This window comes from Leptonychotes weddellii, chromosome 2 (genome assembly GCF_054177405.1).
Source record: "Leptonychotes weddellii isolate Sample4059 chromosome 2, ASM5417740v2, whole genome shotgun sequence".
NCBI classification, from domain to species: domain Eukaryota; kingdom Metazoa; phylum Chordata; class Mammalia; order Carnivora; family Phocidae; genus Leptonychotes; species Leptonychotes weddellii.
In genome coordinates this window covers 69364251-69385488 of record NC_138370.1, presented here as the reverse complement: position 1 = coordinate 69385488, position 21238 = coordinate 69364251, and the positions used below count along the sequence as shown (strand labels likewise).

General features: G+C 40.3%; 1 protein-coding gene and 1 long non-coding RNA gene across 15 annotated transcripts in view; both read left to right on the top strand.

Moving 5' to 3' along the window:
* Nucleotides 1-12379, top strand: part of LOC145720102 (uncharacterized) — a 14982-nt gene extending 2603 nt beyond the window's left edge. Inside the window, exon 2 of the long non-coding RNA XR_014142836.1 lies at nt 8440-12379. This is a non-coding gene — a long non-coding RNA (uncharacterized LOC145720102). The remainder of the gene's footprint in view (nt 1-8439) is intronic.
* SMAD1 (SMAD family member 1) overlaps nt 1-21238 on the top strand; it is a 91587-nt gene that overhangs the window by 33079 nt on the left and 37270 nt on the right. The gene's annotated exons all lie outside the window — the stretch shown is intronic.

Here is a 21238-nt window from a genome sequence, read left to right as displayed (position 1 = left end):
CTACACAGGAAAGATTCTAATCCTACTTCATTAGTGATGAAACTGAGGTCCCTATAAATTAAGTGACCTGTATGTCAGACAACTAAGATTCACTGTATTTCCTCCATCCACCCTCCTGCCATTTCCATCCTTGGAATACTGCATCCTGTGCCTCCTGACCCGTCACCCCTTTCAGGCCAATATCTGCACAATAGAGAGAGTTCTTTTAAGATGCATGTTATGATCATGTTATCTTCCTGCTTCCCATTGCATGTACACAGAGCTCTGCACATTCTGGTCCTGCCTACCCTTCCAGCTTCTTTTCCCACTTTTCCATGTTTTGTGTGTTTGAGTCATAAGGGAACACTCAGTGTTCTTCTCCTCCATCTGTAACTCATTTCTCCTCCCTCTTTGCCTAGCTCACTCTTATTTATCTTTCAGCTCTAAGCTTGGTGGAGGTTAGCTTTGCTGAGGAGCCTCCCTTGATACCTCCTTTCCCACCCCCCAGGTAGGCTAGTCTCTGTTTCCCATAGCATTCTGAATTTCTTCATAATGTTCTTCACATTTACAATTATCTTTCTGTTAGTCTTCCTTGCAAGATAGTAAAGCTCCATGAGGGCAGGGAACATATATATTATTAGTGTTTTTACTTTAGCAACTAGCACAGTTCGATCAATTTTTGCTGTTAAATGAAAATACTGGTTTTAATTTCTCTGTATGGTCATTTGTTCATTTTTTTGGAGGCGAGTTTTCAGCTTGCCTGTACCCTTTGAACATCATCTTCCCTTGTTCATTTGTTGCTGACAATGAAATAACACCTAACATTACTACTAACATCTCTGACACAAAATGGAAAGTTTGTGTTTTTTTTAAGTTAAAAGTTAATACTGAGATGATTTTGTTACTCTGAATAACTTATATATAAAGGGTTTGATGGGGGGGTGGAAAACCAGCTAAAATAAGACATTTGAGACTCCACAAATGTCATTTCATCCCCCCTGCCGCCCCCCCCCACCACGTAGCCAAGAATTTTGTGAGACAAACATAGAACAGTTTTAGAAAGCTTGAGGCTGAGGCTAAGATCTGTTGAATTTGAACATACCAGGAATTTACTTATATTTTTCATATCGTAAAGTGGCTGATGTGGGAATAAGAGCAAATGGACTTTTTCCAGAGACCACTATGAAGCAGCCCCTACACTTTTTGAGGAGAAGCCCCACCAGAAGTATAAGGGAGCCTAAGCCCCTTACTCTCCCAGAGTTCAGTAGGCATTTTGGAGCACACCTGGTTATCGTTTCTGTGAACTAGGGGAAAAGGGGTCTGGAATTCTAAGCTGCACATACACAGCTCAATACTGAATTCCTTTGAACTCTGTAACTACTTACCTCAGATGAATTATTTCAAAGAGCAATTTAGCAGTTTAAGCATAAGATAGTTAGGTCTCCCAAACCTGGTGTTTTCTGCAGAGACCCCTGTTAAGACCTCTAGAGAAAAATTCTACAAAAATTGGGTGTCTCTAGGTTTAGAGTAGTGGTTTTCAAAGTGTGTGCTTCCCAGACCAGTAGCATCGGCATCACCTGGGATCTTTTGAGAAATACAAAATTTTAGACCCTTCCACAGACCTATTAAATTGAACTCTGGGGATGGAGCTAGCAATCAGTGTTTTGCCAAGCTCTTTGGGTGATTCTGACGCAGGCTACAGCTTGAGAACCACTGGTTTAAGGTATCCAGGCAAGTCATCAAGTCCAGTTGACTAGGTGAAGTTGTCTCTTATTGAAAAGAGATGCTAATGGTTTGTCTTTGAAGTCACTCATCATTTTGGACTTTGCAGGTTTTGTTACAGATATAAAATTGACCTGCTCTTCCCAGAATTTTCCTTCTCTCTGATATTCATTAAGATCAGCGCTCTGATAAAATATCATAAGGTGTCTTTAAGGTGATGGAGGAGTCAGGGAGAGAGGAATGCCTTGTGATTTGGCCCAATGCAGGTTTTATAATTGTTCTTATGGCTATCTGATACTGTTTGTTTGACCAAAAATACTTTTATGGGTTTAAGGAATTGTGGTTCTTCTATAACCTATGTAATTTATTTTGTTATAAATAAAAGGGTCTAAAAATTGTAGTGGGGGGGGAACCAGAAGTTACAGAAGCACTTTCCAGCAACTTGTATTCATCACAGTTAACAATGTAAAGGAGGTGAAAGGGGGGACAGCCTTCCTTTTGGTGAAAGTACTGCCTTGGCCATTAATGAAAAATATATCTTTGGGAAAGTAAAAAATGTTCAGGATTTCTTCTTCTACAAATGCATGGATAGTGAGAGGAAGGAAAGTTCTTGCAGCTTCTGACTGTGACCCTGTTGATGATGTAACAGGTGACTGTTTACTTGGACTTTTAGTAGCCTTTAGAATCAAGGCTGCTTATTAGTGGTTGGGTTAAATATAGGTTTTCTTTTTCTTTACCAAAGTAAATGCTGACAGTGGTAAAGTCAGTCCTAACTGTGGTGTTAAGAAGACCATTCAGTGGCTGACTAACATGCCTTTGTGGAGGCTTCCTGTCATTTGGCCTTATTTATTTTTTATATTTTTCACATGGCTCTTGAAACCTATCTTCTGTACTTTAAACTTAATCAACTTGAAAGGCCGTATTAAACCTGAGCTCGAAATTCTGAGATTTCAATTTTAATCTTTAAAGTAACACCCTGGAGTTAGCTTCTGGTGCTTTTATTTTCAGCATAATGGCTCCCAGCTGTTAAAATTAAAATACACCTAAAATCCTCCACCTGTTGGCTGAATGAGAGTTTTGACTCTTTGGCTGCCTCAGTCACCATGTAATTCGTGGCTTGGAAAATGTTACCTTAGAAAGTCTTAAAATTCTAGAAATGGAGAGTGAATTTAGTGCTTGCAAGGAGCTGAGGAGGGGATGGACCAGAGGGGAGTGGGTGTCACTATAAAAGGGCAGAAACATGAGGGATCCTTGGGTTGATGGAAATTTTCTGTGTCTTGACTGCATCAATGTTGATACTCTGATTGTGATGTTGTCCTATAGTTTTGCAGGATGTTACCATTGGAGGAAACTAGGTAAAGAGTTGAGAGGATTTCTCTGTATTATTTCTTACAGCTGCATGTGAATGAATCTACAGTTACCTTAATTTAAAAAATAGTGATCTGTGCAAAAGTCCCTAGTTCAGCTCATGACTCAGTCACACTAGTGGTTTTCCTCAGGAAAACCATTGTGCTTCAGTAAATGCATTAGGTGCTCTATGTGCACTTGTTATTTTCCAAACATATTACTAAAAAGACATATACTAAGGGATTGAGATTTAATAAAATGAACATTTTAACCAAAATGAAAGTTTTTTTAAAATGTTTCTTTTTTTTTTTTTTTAAGATTTTATTTATTTTTTAGAGAGCGAGCGAGAGAGAAACAGCATGAGAGGGGAGAGGGTCAGAGGGAGAAGCAGGCTCCCCGCTGAGCGGGGAGCCCGATGTGGGACTCGATCCCAGGACCCTGGGATCATGACCTGAGCCGAAGGCAGACGCTTAACCATCTGAGCCACCCAGGCGCCCTAAAATGTTTCTTCATATTGCGAATGTGTTTTCACTTGAGCCAATGATGACAAAAACTTATATCCAAGTAAAGTTGTTGTTGTTTTAGGCTTGTGTTAGTATATTCATTTGGAGGATGGGAGTGGAGAAATATTGACTTTTCCTTCAAGTTTATCTGAGTGGTGATTCATAGGAGTCTGATAACTGAAGTTGTAAACCAGATATCAGGATATAATCATTGTAAGTGTTCTCAAGATTTGGGATTAATTAGCCAACAATATTACCTATAAAAATTAAAACATTATGACTTGTGTATTAGGGTTCTCCAGAGAAACAGAACCAATCAGATACAGATATAAGAAGACATTTATTACAGGAATTGACTAACAGAAATACAGAGGCCAGAAAGTCCCATGATCTGCTGTCTAAAAGCTGGAGAACCAAAAGCTGGTGGTCTAAGTCCCAGTCCTAGTTCAATGGCCTGAGAACCGACCCAGGAGCCACCGATCTCGGAGGGCAGATGGGTTTCCAGCTCAAGCTTAAAAAAAAAAGAAGCACATTTGCCCCTCCCCAGCCTCTTTGTTGTTCAGGCACTGAACAGATTGGATGATGCCCACCTTGCATTAGTGAGAGCAATCATCTTTACTCTGTCTGCTGATTGAAATGCTAATCTCCTCTGGGGACACCCTCACAGACATAGCCAGAAGAAAATGTTTTATCAGCTCTCTGGGCATCCTGTAGCTCAGGCAAGTTGACACATAAAATGAACCATCACACTTTATAATTATCTACATCTAAATTTCTCCTCATTTAAACATTTATGGTGCATATACTACAAATTCTCAGGAACTGTGTCTGCCCCAGAAGGGCTGGTATACGGTTATAGCACAGGTTGCGAAATCGAATAAAAGAAGTCTGGACAGGGGATGCAGCTAACTCTGAAAAGCCTGAGAGTGGCCGCAGAAAAGCTCACTCAACTCTAACACATCTGGACATTGTGTTCCAGTCTTTCTGGGTGGTGCCGCTATGTATGTATATTTCATCGTACACAGGATTTAAATCCATTTATAAGGAGACATACGGAAAGTAGAAAGTATTCTGAATAAAGTAGACCAGGGAAAACAAATTAAAATGGAAGGTCAAGACTAAGAAGAAAATCAGCACATAATGCATTCCATAAGAGTTACTGTGATGGGTACACAGCTATATTTAGTTACTATATGTTCCTGTCATAGTCTGGGTGGTTCTCTTAATTTTTTTTTTTTTTAAGATTTTATTTATTTATTTGAGAGAGAGAGAATGAGAGAGAGCACATGCGAGGGGGGAGGGTCAGAGGGAGAAGCAGACTCCCTGCCGAGCAGGGAGCCCGATGCGGGACTCAATCCCGGGACTCCAGGATCATGACCTGAGCCGAAGGAAGTTGCTTAACCAACTGAGCCACCCAGGCGCCCCTGTTCTCTTAATTCTTCCAGTGTGGGAGAGAGATGTGTACAATATTTAGATGAAGGAAGAATGCTTTGAAAACTGCAAGAGGTACATTTCAAAGCATTTGTACCTGTGAAGGGTGGGTGGTGGGAGGGACCTTGAGGCCCTTTGCAGAGAGGTTGACTGCAGTTGGGATATCCTGGGGCACGAATGTCCCTGCCTTTGTAGTTGCTCTTCCAGAGTCTATTCAAGGCTCCATCCTGTTTGATCACTAATCCTCCTTCTGTAAAAGCTCATCACACAACCAAGTGGACATGGAGTTGAGATGGTGAATTTTTCTCCAAGCTATTATCATTGGCCTTTGGCTTGTGTTTGATAATTTCATCATTGTCATCTACCATATTATAGAAACAGATGAAGTAATATAATTTTGAGTAGGATTTTATACCCAAATCTTTTAGCAGATTCCATATTCTTAAAGGTAAACTGTGAAGTCTGTTCTGATTTTTTTTTCTTGAGCAGCTGTTTTTAGTGCATTATTTGGGGCATTGGATTTGTGCTATTAATTGATGAACATATGAAAAGTTGTAACATTTACTATATGTTACTTTTACAAAAGTTGTAAAAGTACGTGAATTGAGGCAGATATCTGGACAATTATGTGATTTGTTTCTGGATGGGATTCTTCTGTTGGTAGATATACTCCAATTTGAAATATTAAGAATATACAGTTTATACAAAGTATCTTTCTCATCATTTTGTCTTCCTGACCATTATCTTCCATTTCATTCTTTTTCTACCTCTGCAACATTAGGTGTGCAAGAGAAGGTATTTTCAGATCTTTCTGATTCATTCCAAGTTCGACACTTCCCTCCAACACTGCTAGTTTATTAGGGCCAAATGAACACTCGCCAGCTAGCAGTTGTTAAAACACAAACAACCATGGCTGATGAAGAAAAACTGTTTCAAAAACCGGAAGAAAGTTTATCATAATAAATGAAAGAAGTAGTGTACATAATAATTGCAACTATGTAAAAATAATAATTTAAATTAAAAGGAAAAACTTGGCTTCCAAGACTAGCTTTGGGTGAAATAATGTGACCTGTGAGTTGTGCTCCACATGTGGAGCATCCTCAAACAGTGGTTTTTTTTTTTTTTGTAGGTTTGGGAATGTTTTATGTGGTTGGGATAGGGGAATGACTGGTGATTTGCCCCATATTGGAGTGCCCTATGCTCCTAATGGATACTTACAGAAGGGAAGGTTGGCTTATGTAATGCTCTTAGGCCGAGTATCTCAGTGTTAACTTCCAGCCTCCTTGGTACTAGACATCAAAAGGCTCAAAGAAGACTGGAGATTTCGTTCCCCAAAATGTATATTTCATTCCTTTGTCTTTTTCTACTTCAAAATGCAAATGTTCTGAAAAACTCAGCCTCATGCCTAATAATCTTAAATTAGACAAATGATCAGACTACTGTCCTGATGGTTGGAAAAATATTTCTTTGGGGAAGAGATAGGGAAGGAAAGAGAGGCTGTTTATTTTAAAGGGCAGAACTGGGATACTTTGGGAAGCCATAGGTTGCCACAAGCACTGTGTTAAAAATCTCAGAGGGCTTGAAGAATAGGAAAGCTAAAAAAAAAAAAAAAGGAAAAACCAATTTTGTTAATTTGGCAGCTTGGCTGGGGATTAGTGTCATTTTTAGATATTGGTGTTAGGACCGGTTTGAAAGCTGCAGACTTCTCTTTCCCCCTGAGTTTAGTCTGGCCTGGGCTTCCACTGTGTCAACAGCAATTCTTACCCATGTGTGGGAGGTGGGCAGATAAACACTTAACTTGCTGCTTACCCTTTCCACTTTCCTCATTATCAGTGCTCTCATACTCTCTTATGGGTCTGCTCTTCATAAATTTGTGAGTGACGTGGGTTATATAACTGGAAGTAACTGTAACTTCCCTGAAAAAAGATCTGGAGTCTAGAAACATGGACCATGTTTAAATAAAAGATTTAGGGCAACCAAGGACTGTTGGCAGATTTTCCTCCAGTTCTCTGTATCATCAGCTTCATGCTCTGGAATCTCAGCAGACCTTACAATGGAAGATCAGGTTCACATTCTACATCACTGCCTCGGTTCTAACACCGCTCCCCAGGATACGCCGCTGTTCGCTGTTCTTGGTTCTTAACCCTTTGCACAAAGGAAGCAATTCTTATCCTAGTAGTTGTCTGACTTCTAGAGTCACACATCATCTTCCTCCGACCACCTGCCTGCTTGCCTGTCTGGGATCTTCAGTCACAGTAAGGCAAAAGGAGAGCCTATGATTTCTATAAGTGGTCTTGGGGCAGCTTTTTGTAAAGTAAATGTAAACATATGTAAGACAGCAGAGTGGAAGTCTTGGATGTTTTTTCCTTCATGTTTCCCTATTGTTTCCCTTACAGTTATGTCTAGCTAGCTCTGTAGGAGATTTAGCAGTATTTTTTCTGTGACAGTATCTTTCCTTGAGCGTCGAAAAAAGTTAATGTATGGTGGTATGCCAGACAGATATTTAAGTATGATGGTCAAGGTAGGAAACAGTTTTGGGTACATGCTTTTGAAACAATATAACCTACAGCTTTTAAATAGGAAGACGAAGTGCTGATTTTAAGAGAGGCTATGTAGAAAAAAGAAAATTGATGGGAGCATGTCACAAGGACATGGGTCAGCCTGAAGAGAGCTGCCCGTGGCTTAATCAGAGACAGTTTGATCAACAAAATAATTATGGACAGAAAATAATTATAAACCCTTTAGGGATAAAAACAGGAATCCTGATGATAAATAAATGGAGGGAAAGGGGGAGGGGCTCTTATTCATGATAGAATGCCCGTTGCTGACTGGTAAATATGGAGTGGAGTTCTTTAGGATATTCAGGACAAATAAGACAGTTTAAAGCAGAGAGCTTATATCTCTTTGGTTGTAAGGTTAAAATATGGTTAGAGGCGTCTCGAATCCAAAAGCCTGGACTAAAATTTGGGCCAGTTACCTGTCCTCTGAATTGTGTTTGCTAATCTGTGAGATAGGGTCTGATTATATCTACTTTCCAGGGTTGTGGCAAGGATTGAATTAAGTAATGCATGTGAAAAGGCTCTGTATGCATTCTTAAAACACAGCGTGGCTGAAATAAGGAACATAACATCTGTGTACGTCTGCAGACTAAAAATGAAATTCATACTGTAAGTAAAGTTTGACTAAACAAATTTTTGGAAAACTAATGATAATAGTTACAATAAGAATAATAGTAACAGTGAAAATTAGAATAGTTACTTTTTATGCTTGCTGTGTGCCAGGCACTGTGCTTGTCACTTGTCACACCCCTTGTATTCTCATTTAATACCACAACTGTCGGGAACAGGTACCAGCTGGGCCACGGAGATGCACTGTAAGTCGTCACACAACTTAAACCAGGCCAGCTGGGATTCAGATTGAAGTCTAACTCCAAAATCCATGCTGCCAACCACCGCAGTGTACTGCTTGCCAAAAGAAGTGGCTTTCCCCACCACTTGAACCAGTTTTCTCTCTCTAATGAAGGAGAAGAGCATCTATGGTTTTTAGTAGCAGAGCATGTGATCTGAACTGTATACCAGCTGCCTGAAGTCAGGGTCCATCCGTCACAGTCAAGTGAGTCCACCCCTGTGCTTCAGGTGTTCATGGAGGCTTTACTTGTGTGTATTTCCCACTGGTCAGTAAGCTTCATCATTGGATAACAAGTATCTGTTTCGTGGAATATATTTAACGGAATCAAATTTGAACTCGGAATGAGGACTAATTACATTCAGCTGCAGTTACAAATGAAGTCACACGGCCTGGTGCGACCCCTGGGGACGGTCATTTACATGTCAGTGGTGTCTAGGGCAGCCAGCCTCTGCCTGCGCAATGGTAACTGCCCCTCGCGGAGGGCCTTCGTGGCCCAGGAGCCTGCCTGGGCAACACGGGAAGACACCACGGCTCGGGGGTTACGGGCCGAGATTCTGGAGCCAGATGCCTTGGTTTGAATCCTGTCTCCGCTGGTTACTGGTTATGTTCTGAAAGGCAGGTTCCTCTCCGCACCTCAGTGTCCATTTTTAAAAAAGTGGTGTAATGACAGCGCCTCGGTCGGAGTCATGACAACGAAGGGAGCTGTTTGTACAGCACTTGTCATTTGGAAGCACTGTGTAAACGGTAAATGAAAATCTGAGAGAGGTGCTATTATTCCCATTTTACTTGTAAGGAAGTGAGGTCCTCATAATCGGCTAGTAAAGAATTGAGCAGGAATTCCAGTTTCGGAAGCCAAAACCTAAAACCGGCCTCTAACTGTTGTTCTACTCCATCTACACCTTATGAAGGATTTTTTTCCTCCTGGTATTTTTAGCTTGCACTCTGAAGTTCACTCCGAAGCTCTAATAACATAGCACCTTCCTTCTGTGGTAGTTAAGCAAATAAACCCTCCACAGAAGAAAGGAACCTAGGCTCAGAGTAGGGGGAGAGGAGTCAGGGAGGGAGGCAGCGTTTGAGAGCCCGCTCTGTGCTGCAGCATTGGGGCTTCACGGAGTGGCTGGGGGGCTTGTGTCGTTATCCCTACAGAAACGGGGCAGAACTTCCACTGCCCGGTCCAGACAGCTGGCACTCGTGGCGGTCTTGTTCCAAAGCCCGCGCATGATACCATGCCACCTGACCAAAAATGTGGACGCTCGATAAATTTTCTGGTCAGCTTCGTGTAAGGCCCTGCTGGTGTTTTCTGTATCGTTCTCATTTTAATCGGTGTACCTGAGAATCGGAACTGGTACTGTATAGAGTTTTAGGGGTAAGAGGAGTGATGTGAGAAATTTGAAGTTCCAGGTTTCATAGCTACCTAGAGACATAGGGTGAGAAAGCTAGTCCTGCATTGCCAGGGCCTACAGTCACCCCTCATTGTCCCGCACCCCGACTCCCAGGCAGTCTGACTTAACGTATATGGGATGAGGCACAAGAATCTGCCATTTGAAACAAGTATCTTGCTAATCCAGATGCAGGTAGTCTGAGGATTTCGAGAAAGATCGGTCTATATTAATCAGCTCATAATAAACAGTCCAGGAATAGTAATATAATTCACAAACATACATTAATTGAAAAAAATAATACGAACCTATTATATGCTGTGCACTGAATGATACAGAAGGAGAAAAAACCTCAGATCTACCCTCTAGGGGCTTAGGGTCTGGGTGAGGTAAAGTCAAATTAGCAATTAAATGTTACAGATGCTGTGATGGAGGTCTCTTTAGGCAACAGTGGGACACAAAGAAAAGAGGAATTCATTTTTACTGGGGGTGAGTAGAAAAACCAGGAAAGGCACCATAAAGGAGATGACATTTAGAACTGAGACTTGGAAATAGGGTCAAAGGAACAGAAGTATGAAACTAGCAGATGGAAGTGCAAGAAGCCCGGGATGGCTGGGTGGAGACAGGGTGGGAGGACACATCCCCTCAAGGATAGTTGGAACTGGAATCTGGCCTGGGTCATGGAATCACAGAAGATGTACCGTGGGTGCATACATTCACAGATAAGATGTCTTTCACGGAAATCAGCTGTAGTACACAGAAAGAATCCCTGGCCTGGAATTATCTAGGAAGTTGAGTTCTCAAAGTTGAATTAGATGTGGCTACTCTTAAGTAAATTTAATGTTTTGGGGTTTTTTTCTTTTTAAGCTTGAAGATTCTGTTATTGAATACAACTCATTTCGCTGCTTATATTCAAACTGTGTTCACATCTTTGTTTTCTCTTAATGTATTTGTACTGAAGAGTAATTGATATATTCCTAGAAAATAGATACTGCGAAGTTATTCCCTTTAGGCAAAACTATCTTAACCTTTAAAAAGATGTTCTCCCAAAAAACTAAACAGAGGACCGGAAAGAGGGTTTTAACGACGACTTCCAGCATGTCCTTCCAGTTTTACGGGACTGAGCAGTGCAGTGTGGTGGTGATGAGCAGGCCTTGATTGAAAGCCTGGCCCTCGGCTCAGCATCTGCGGTGACCTTGGCTGTCTTCCCGACCTGGGCCAAGCCCACTTCCTCGTCCATTGTGAAGGTTCAGTGATCTGCTAGGAACTCCGTGTAGGCAGGGACATGGCTGTCCCGTTGACTTCTGCATCGGCCGTGCCATGCACAAGGCCTCGCCCGTAGTCGGTACTTGATGGGCGTGTGTGTAGCGCTCAGTGAACATTAATATTATTTCACACCCTCCTTATTGTTGCCTCACCACCGCTAAGCAAACAAAGAGATAAAATGCCAGCACTCAGGGATTTGGGGCTATATGTTTTATTAAAATTTAACCTTGATTAAAGGTTCTGAGAATCTTGTCTTCAGTGTGAAGTTTCCCTGACGCATCCTGAGGTGAGGAGCTTCATTTCATAAATACATATACTGTGAACTTTTCAGTGGTCTTCCCCTCTCCACTCTCTCCTCGAAATGTTTCTGTTTAGAAGGTCACCGAGCACACACTGTATCTGGGGACATCTGTCTAGTGCAGATACTGTACCGGGCACAGCTGCTTTGGCAGCCTCGCCGTCCCTTGTTTTCACGGGGAACGGCCGCCACTGGCCTCGCCCTCGAGCCATTCTTCGATTAGCCCTGGGCCGCCTTCCTGCTTCTTAGGTGACCTCCCGAGGTGTCCTGAGACCCAACTGAGATGGGGTCTGGGGCTGAATTTTATACATGGGAAGCCCCAAATAGACATAGAGCAGCACTGTCATCAGTCAGAAGACTTGAAGAATTTAGGGCAAGAAGGTCCCTTCGAATTCAAGTCCCTTGCTTTTTTGAGTGAGGAAATTGAGACTCTGAAAAGTTAAGTGATTTGCTCAAAGTCAGAAAAGTAGTTATTATCCTAGCCAGGGCTGAACTCAGATGTCCTGTTACCTAAATGCCTTTTCCAAGTCTTCAGAACTCAAAAGCATTTATGTACCACTGGGTAGCATCTAGCTTGTTAGCCCTCATGCGTATGTGGGCAAATGTAGGCAAGGGCCTGGCCACTTTGTTATCAAAACTCTCATGCATGTTTAAAAAAAAAAAAAAACAACTAGTATTCACCAGCATCTGGTGGGTCACAATTTAGGTAGGGATTTGTCAGCCTTAGTGTCATTACTAGGCTACCACCAACTTGGTGATAGAATTTCAAACAGGACTTCCAAATCTTGAAAAAGCTCACAAACCTAGAGGGTGTGCATGAATGCTTTCCAGAGCTCTGCTCCTCTTTCCAATTTTAGCTATTTCTTTTTCATGCCTTTTCCTTGTGCCTTGGCAACGCAGAAAAGCAGAGTCCAGTAGCAGAATCACAAATGTCTTCTGAAACTCACTTCCTGAAACTTTCTTAGTTTGGTTTCCCTGTTGACTGAGAAAGGGATTTTACTTTTTTTTTAACCAGAAGAGACGTCTAAAAACTGAAAAGCAGAGGTCCATCTCTGGGAAAAGGCAGCAATCTGACTTTTCTCCCCCCTTGCTTAGTCAGGAAGAGAACGGAAGAGAGCGTCCTCCTCTTAAAAACATACAGCAATTAGAGATTTTCAGGTGGGTGGAAGGAGGCATTGTGAAATTGCCTAGGAGTCCTCCCCCACCCCCACCCCCCAGATACGCCTGAAGAGGTGGTGTGAAGCCAGTCAGGGTTCTTACCAGGGTTAGGACTCTTAGAATATAGGAATGACACAACACAGTCTGATTTTTAAGTGATTGAAATAAAAAAGAAATTTGTGTATATAAAGAAAGGTGTTTTACCGATTGGGTTTCTCTTTCCAAAGAAATTCTTGCAGTTCAAACTAACCAGGAGCAGCCCTGGAAAGAGAAGCCACAAATTTGAGTCATTGTTTGAAATTGCCAAGTAGGAGTAACCTTTTCGGTGCACCAAAGAAAACTTTGGTTCCCCAGAAGAGTCCGTGCTTCCGTATCTGTTTTCCATAAAATAGAAATCGCCTGAAACATGGGAAGAAATATTAAAAGGAAGACATTTCTCATTCTCTGCCTTCCTATTCCTGACCTGAGGCAGGCCCAGAGTTTGCAAATCCTGTTTTCTTTCAGCTAGTTCATCCACCTCTCGCCTAGGAAATAAGAATTGGACATAGAAGGTGCATTTAAACATGGAAAATTCGTCTGGATGTTTATTTTTTCCTTTTCCCCCAGTAGAAAACCGCTCTCTTAATCTTTTGTTAACTGAAATATTATTGAGTGAAGGGAACAAGGGGGGTGGGGGGTGAAAGGGAAGAGATGTCTGGGAGGGAGCGGCAGCCTTGCCCTCTAGGGCCCACCCAGGCCAGAGGGGCTGGGCCTGTCCTCTCAGAGAAGCTTGTGCATGTAGATGCAGCCCTGCCTCATGAGCCACCGCGTGTCTCTTGCACGCTAACACTTCTCTCTGGGGCTGGCAGCTGTTCCGGATCCCAGACCCAGATCTTTCCTCTCCTGAATTTAAATAGTTACTCTTTATAGTCTGGATGCCCATATAATTTGTTGTCCACACTGGGACACTTCTGAGAGTGACATGGGTCACCTATTAATAATTCCACTGGACGGCACATACAAATTGGGACTGTCCCAGGCAAACCAGAATATACGGACATCCTACTTCTAAGTCTTCAAACTACACAAATCAGATTTGGTCATCATGTATTCTGTATCATCAGGGAGTTACAAGTATCTCATAACTGAACTTGTTAAATTGGACTAGAGTTTTTTCCTTTAAATTGGCTGACCTTAACTTTCTTTTGTCCAGAAACACTTCTGAAAATGTCTTCCATCCCTTAAACTGTATAGGACGTAATTTAACATTCTTGGATACTAGAGTCGCTGAAGCAGGAGAACGTCATGGTCAAGAGTGCTCCATGCCTTCCTAATTCTTGACGCTTCTCGTGTGACCTTAGGGAAGTTACCCTGTAAGCACTCTTCTTTCCAAAGTGATACAACATGCTCAGCCTGGGTCTGTCTTAGAGCAAATATCTGTGGTGACAGTGGTATGTTAATGTAAATTTTGTGGAATATGGTGATCACCTAAAATCGATTTGAGGAGTCTCCTTCTACATAAATGCTCTTAGTTCTAAGTCTGTTCTGTATATTATTTGTCTCCCTCTGGCTGTTGCTGGTCACTTGTTGGCTGTAGTTTTCTAAGAAATTAATAACTTAAGAATTGTGGCACTGAGTCCATAGGAAACCCATACATTCAGACTCTAGGGTACTGCCACCCACTTCAGCACAGCGTGCCATTCCGGATACTCGGAGCCTACGTCTCCTTGGAGTATCAGTTTTACTTGATTGTAAGTTACTTAAAATATCACCTTTGTGTTTGGTAAGTAGTAAGGAGTAGGGCATAAAATGTGTATGGATTTGGTAAAGAAAAATTTCAGTGTAATTTCACAGTTCCAGTGGAGCTGCTGAGATACCAGATGAGTTCACTTTCTGTCACTGAAAAATGTTGAAAAACACTGCAAAAATGTCTCAGAAAGATTCTGAGGGTGGGCGCCTGGGTGGCTCAGTTGGGTGAGCGACTGCCTTCGGCTCAGGTCATGATCCTGGAGTCCCGGGATCGAGTCCCGCATCGGGCTCCCTGCTCGGCGAGGAGCCTGCTTCTCCCTCTGACCCTCCCCCCTCTCATGTACTCTCTCTCTCTCTCTCATTCTCGCTCTCTCAAATAAATAAATAAATCTTAAAAAAAAAAAAGATTCTGAGGGTAATGTGAGAAGCTCTAAAACACTGGTGGCAGCCATCTGTTAGAGGGTTAAATGGAACCTCAGATAAATTTGACAGAGAAGTCCTTTTTTTTTTTTTTTTTTTAGAAAAGTCCTCTTTCAAGTGGAGGGGCACCTGGGGCGGCTGTCAGTTAAGCATCCAACTCTTGATCTCAGCTCAGGTCCTGATTTCGGGGTTATGAGTTCAAGGCCTGTGTTGGGCTCCACGCCCAGTGTGGAGCCTGCTTGGGGGGAGGGGGGGAAGAGTGCATAGGATATCCATTTACTTTTTACCTTGCAGTTCTGCTTATTAACTTTAAACAGCCCATATGAGACACTGTATGTCTTAAGTGTTATCGCTGCTTTAACATGGAGCTTCCTTGCAGCTCTTTACTTTGATATCTTCAGTTGGTTTTCACTGTAAGAGCTGGTATGTCTGATAACCAACTGGAATTCCTTTCCTGGATGGGGATTCTGCATTAGGAGCTACACATCATATAGTGACAGAAGTAGAGATAGTAGGATAAAGTTGTTTTAGTTGGGTATTAATATACTATTGAAGAGCTCCGAGTAACGGTTCCAGAACTTTGAAGATGGGATTAGAAAAGGGAATTGATAATAAAACATTTTAGCTATGTTTAAAAATTGATAGAAGACAGTTTTAAATTGCCTCTTCACTTTACTTTTTGAACAGTTTTATTAAGGAATAACTGACATAGACTAAACTGTACATGTTTAAAATGTACAGTGTGATTAGTTTTGACATATTCCTGTGAAAGTATCACCATAGTAAAGACAAGGAACATACATATCACCTCCAAAATTTACTCCTGCATCTTTGCAATCTCTCCCTCTGGCCCTTACTATCATCCCCAGGTAACTACTGCTCTGCATTCTGTCACCATACATTGGTTTGCATATTCTAGATTTTATATGCATGGAATTACACAGTATACACTCTCTTTCTTTCTTAAAGATTTTATCTGAGAGAGAGCAAGAGTGAACATGAGCGGGGGGAAGGACAGAGGGAGAGGGAGAAGCAGGCTCCCCGCTGAGCAGGGAGCCCCAGGAGGGGCTCGATCCCAGGACCCACAGATCATGACCTGAGCTGAAGGCAGACTCTTAACCCACTGAGCCACACAGGCGCCCCTACACTCTTTTTCTGTCTGCCTCCTCTAAGCAAATTTTGAGTCATCTGAGTTGTATGAATCAGTATTTCATGTCTCTTTATATTGCTGAGTAGTAGTCTACTGTATTAATATACCATAATTTATTCATTTGCTTGTCAGTGGACATTTGTTTCCAGTTTTTGGATATCACAGATAAAACACACACATCTGTATGGATATGTTTTCATTTTGCATGGGTAAAGACATAGAAGGAAAATGGCTGGGACATACGGTAGATGTTTAATTTTGTAAGAAACTGCCAAAATGTTATCCAAAGTGATTGTACCACTTTACATTACAACCAGCAATATATGAGAATCCCTATTGCCAACACTTGGTATGGTCGATTCTAATAATTAAAAAAAATTATTGTGGTAAAATATATATAATGTAGTACTTATTACTTGACCGTTCATAAATGTACAATTCCATAGCGTTAAATAAATACACAGTGTTGTATAACTGTTATCACTATCCATACCCAAAATTTTCTCATCATCCCAACAAAAATTTTGTACTCATTAAACAATGACTACTTTTTTCTTTTTTTTTCCAGCCCCTGGTAACTAACATCTGTTCTACTTTCTGTATCTTAAGAATTTGCCTATTCTAAGTCTTTCATATAAATAGAATCAAAATCTTTGTCCATTTGTGTCTGACCTATTTCACTAAGCACAGTGATTTTAAGGTCCATCTTCTTTGGTGTAGAGTCTGCTCACATCTTTTGCCTAATTTTTAATTGGTTTGAGTTTTGAGGCTCTTTATTCATGATACAATCTTTATTATCTATGTGATTTGCAAGCATTTTCTTTGAGTGTATGGCTTGAATGTGTCAGTGTAAGACAACACTTCAAAATGAATATCCTCAAACAAGCATTTGGGAGAAAAATCAGAAATTCAGAAACTACAGAAATGGATAAAAATTGGAAGAAAATTAATGAGAGTGATAGAACTCAGAAAATAAATTTTAAGACAAAACTTCATAAATAAAGAATAAATTACAGTGTGCCAACAGGAGAATAGATTCTTATTAAAATGTAAGAAGATTCACTGGAGAAGGCAGGAAAACAACTAACAAGTGAATGGGAAACTGGGAAAGAGAGAAAGCAGTTGGAATGGACAACAAAGAAGATCTAACTGATGTATAATTGGAGCTCCTAAGGTCCTAGAGACGATGGAACAGAAGTTAGAGAAAACCTAAATCTACATATTGAAAGGACCTACCAACTACTTGGAAGAATTCATCTAGAATGATGAACTTTACGACAAACCTTAGTAAAACTGTATTAGACTTTCAAGACAAAAGTCCTCAGGGCCTGCAGGCAAGAAGAACACATAGCTTGTAAAGGCAAGAACGTGCTGAAATCAGACTTCTCAAAATCATCATACAGAAACTGGCAACAGTGAAAGAACATTTCAGGAAGCTTAAGGAAATCAAAGGCAAGACAAGCTCTCTTTCAGTATCATGAGTACAGAAAGTTTTAAATGTGTAAGCGTGAATACTGTTACACTGAGCTCTTCCTGAGAAATCTGATGGGGTAACTTTATTCAACTAAGAGATGACTCGGGAAAATTTGGTGATGAAGTTGTAGAGATAAGGCAAAATTAAGAATAGTTATATGGGTAGAAAAGTAATATGTAAACCCTAGATGTTCTGACAAGGTAGAAAGGGTGCAAATTTAAAAATGGAATAGAAGAACAGAAAAAGAGGAAAGCAGAATAAGATTATTGGTTGTATAGATAATAGATGAGAGTCAAAAGATACCATTTAAAACTTAGCAACTGGAAAATACACAAGTAAGGAACAAAGAAAGATTGGAGACACTAAGTACAAATACAAAAATAATCATGCAGCAGAAATGCAAAGCTATCTTCAGAACTTCCTTTAAAAATATAGAAGAGAAAGAATCACATCACATAGAGAAATACAGTAAATATGTGACAATTACTATACAATAACATGACAAGAATTGAGACCAAGCACGTCGTCATTCATATCAATAAATTAAATGGACTTAACTCAACAATTAAAGAAATTATCAAGTTAGTTCATAAAGCAAAACTCAGTGCTGTATTCAAGAGATCCATCCCTTCAAAAAATAAAAAGTGACAAAAAAGGTTAAAAATAAAGGAACTAGCAAAGTTATATCTGGCAAATAGAAACAAGAAGTAGGGGCTGTGAGTCTGATTGATACCAGACAAAACAGAATTCAGACCAAAAAGTACTGACACAAAGGACACTTCATAATGAACATATAGGTACTAAATATCACAGCAACCCCCTATATAAAGCAGAAACTATAGGATATGGCAGCAAAAACAAATAACAGCGCTCCTGGGTGGCTCAGTCGGTTAAGTGTCTGCCTTCTGCTCAGGTCATGACATCAGGGTCCTGGATCAAGCCCCACAGCGGGCTCCCGCTTGCAGCAACTCTGCTTCTCCCTCTGCCCCTCCCCTTGCTCATGCTTCTCTCACTCTCTCTCAAATAAGTAAAATCTTAAAACAAAAACAAAGCATGCTAATAATAGGGACTTTAGCATACCAGTCTAAATAGAAGACTGGTCAATTGGAAAAAACATAAGTAATGATATCAAAAGAGGTTTGCAGATTATGTCCACAGGCCAAATCCCTTCTGTTACCTGTTCCTGTAAGTGAAGTTTCCTAACTCAGCCACATCCAATTTTTTACATGTTATCTATGCCTTTCTTGCTACAACAGAGGAGTTGAAAAGTTGTGACAGAGGCCATATAGCCCACAAAACCTAAAATTTTTACTCTCTGATCCTTTGCAGAAAAAGGTTGCTGACCCCTGATACAGGAGACCTAAGCAACATTATTAATAAGGTAGCTCTTACAGATACCTGTTAACACTGCACATTGATAATAGAAAATAGACGTTCTTTTCAGTGTACAAGCAACACTCAAAAATTTATTCTGTTGTAAGTTGCCAAGAAAATAGCAAGTTCCATAAATTAGGAATAGTGCAATCAGCATTCTTATCACAATACCATAAACCTAGAAGTTTAAAGCAAATAAGCTCTTACACCTGGGGATTTAAAAGCCATTCTATTAAATGACCCATAGGTGAATGGGCAAATATAAATAAAAATTACATGATGTTTGGAAAATAATGATCACAAAAACACCTACATCTCAGAATCAGTGGGATACACTTAAATCAATGATCAGAGGAAAATTCATAGCCTTGAACACCTTTATCAGTAAAAATGAAAGAATAAAAAGATTACTTTTAAACTTCCAGTCAAAAAAGCTCTAGGAAAAGAACAAAGTAAATCAAAGTATGAGGGAAGAGAGAATAAAGATGAAAGCAAAAATAATAAGATAGAGAATTTTTTAAAAAGTCAAATCAACAAATCCTCGTTTCAAAAAAAAGACCAAGGATCAGGTAATTAAGAAAAAAAGATTGGGTGGGGAGAAAGCACAAACATTTAAAAAAAGATGTAAGAGGGAAACAGTTATTGATACAGAGGATATAAAATTTCATTGTAAGATTACTTTGCATACCTTTATGCAAGTAAATTTGAAAACCTAGATAGAATGGATAATTTTCCAGGAAAAATATAATTAGCCAGAATTAGCCTCAGTAATCATAGAAAGTTTACATTTATTTCTGTGGAATGAATAAAGAAAGTTATTAAGGAGCTACTCCACAAGAAAGCACCACGCCCAGATAATTTAACAGGGAAAGTCTACCTAACATTTAGAGACTAGTTAGCAACATAAACTGTTTCTGAGTGCAGAAATATTTATGAAGCAAGTACAACATTGATATCAAAACCTGATAACGATCACACACGCACACACACACAAAGAAACTTGGATCAGTATCACATATGAATACTGGTCTAAAAGTCCTAAATATCAGTTATTAGACTCTAACATCCCACATTAAGAAAATAATATATCATGACCCAAGCAGGTTTTATGCCAGGAATGCAAGAATAATTAATCATATTAATTAGGTCTAAGAAGAAAAATCATAACAATCTTCAGAAATGCTGAAAAATCCTCTGACAAAAATTTAACACCTGGGGGCAGCTGGGTGGCTCAGTCGGTTAAGCGTTTGACTCTTGGTTTCGGTTCAGGTCATGATCTCAGGGTCATGAGATCAAGCCTTTAGTCAGGCTCCCCGCTCAGTGGGGAGTCTGCTGGAGATTCTCTCCCTCCCTCTCCCTCTGTCCTCCCCCCCAATCACAGGCATGCTCTCTCTCAAAATAAATAAATCTTTAAAAAAAAATTAACACCTGTTCCTAATAACAGCACTGAACTATAGGAATGGATGGATACTTCCTTAACATAATATATATACCAGAGTTCTAAAGTCAACATCTTAAGGGGAAATACTAGAGGCATTCCCACCAAGGTCAAGAATTAAGTCAAGGAAGTTCCCTGGTTCCAGTACCTTTTAACGTTATATTGGCACTATTAGCCAACGCAACTAGGCAAGAGAAAACAATTGGAAAGGAAAGAAGGAAAACTCTATTTGTCAGTGACATGATCATTTACCTGGAGAATTCTGTAAGGAATCAATGATAAAACTAAGAGAAAAGAATTCAGCCAGGTAGCAGTATATAAAAGCAAGGAAATATCAATAACCTTCATATATAAAAATAATTACCAGTTAGAAGATACAGTGGCAGAGAAAACTCCATTTAAAGTAGCAACAGAAAAGATAAAATATGAGTAAATGTAATAAATGTATGAAACCTAATGCAGTGTTCTAGATTGAATTGTTCATCCCCCCCCCAATTTATATGTCAAAGCCCTATCATAAGTCCCTCAGAATATGACTGTATTTGGAAATAGGGCCTTTAAAAAGTTAAAGTGATCTCTACATCTGAAACTAATGATGTAATATATGTTGGCTAATTGAATTTAAATTAAAAAAAAAAAGTTGAGGTGAGGCCATTGGGGTGGGTCCTAATCCAATCTGTCCTTATAAGTGGAGATTAGGGCACACAGAGAGACACCAGGGAAATAAGCAATGTGAGGACACACAGGAAGAAAATAGCCTTCTGCAAGCCAAGAAGAGAGGCCTCAGGAGAAACCATCCTGCCAACACCTTGAGCTCAGACTTCCAGCCACCAGAACGTTGAGTAAATAAATGTCTGTTTTGTAAGCCACCCAGTCTGTGGTATTTTGTTATGGCAGCCCGAGCAGATGAACACGGATAGGAACTATGCAATGTTCCTAAAAGGTGCAAAAGTAGACTTGAAGAAACCGTCCTAGGTTTTGAATGGGACATCTGAACATCAAGGTGTTCTTACTGATAAGTTAATTTATAAATATATTGTGACCCCAGTACAAGTACCAAAATCTCTTTTTTTCTGGAGGTAGACAAGGTGATAGCTAAAGTTGATATGGAGGAGTATGCATGCAGGCAGAACATTGAAAGAGAACTGTGAGGGGGGACTAGC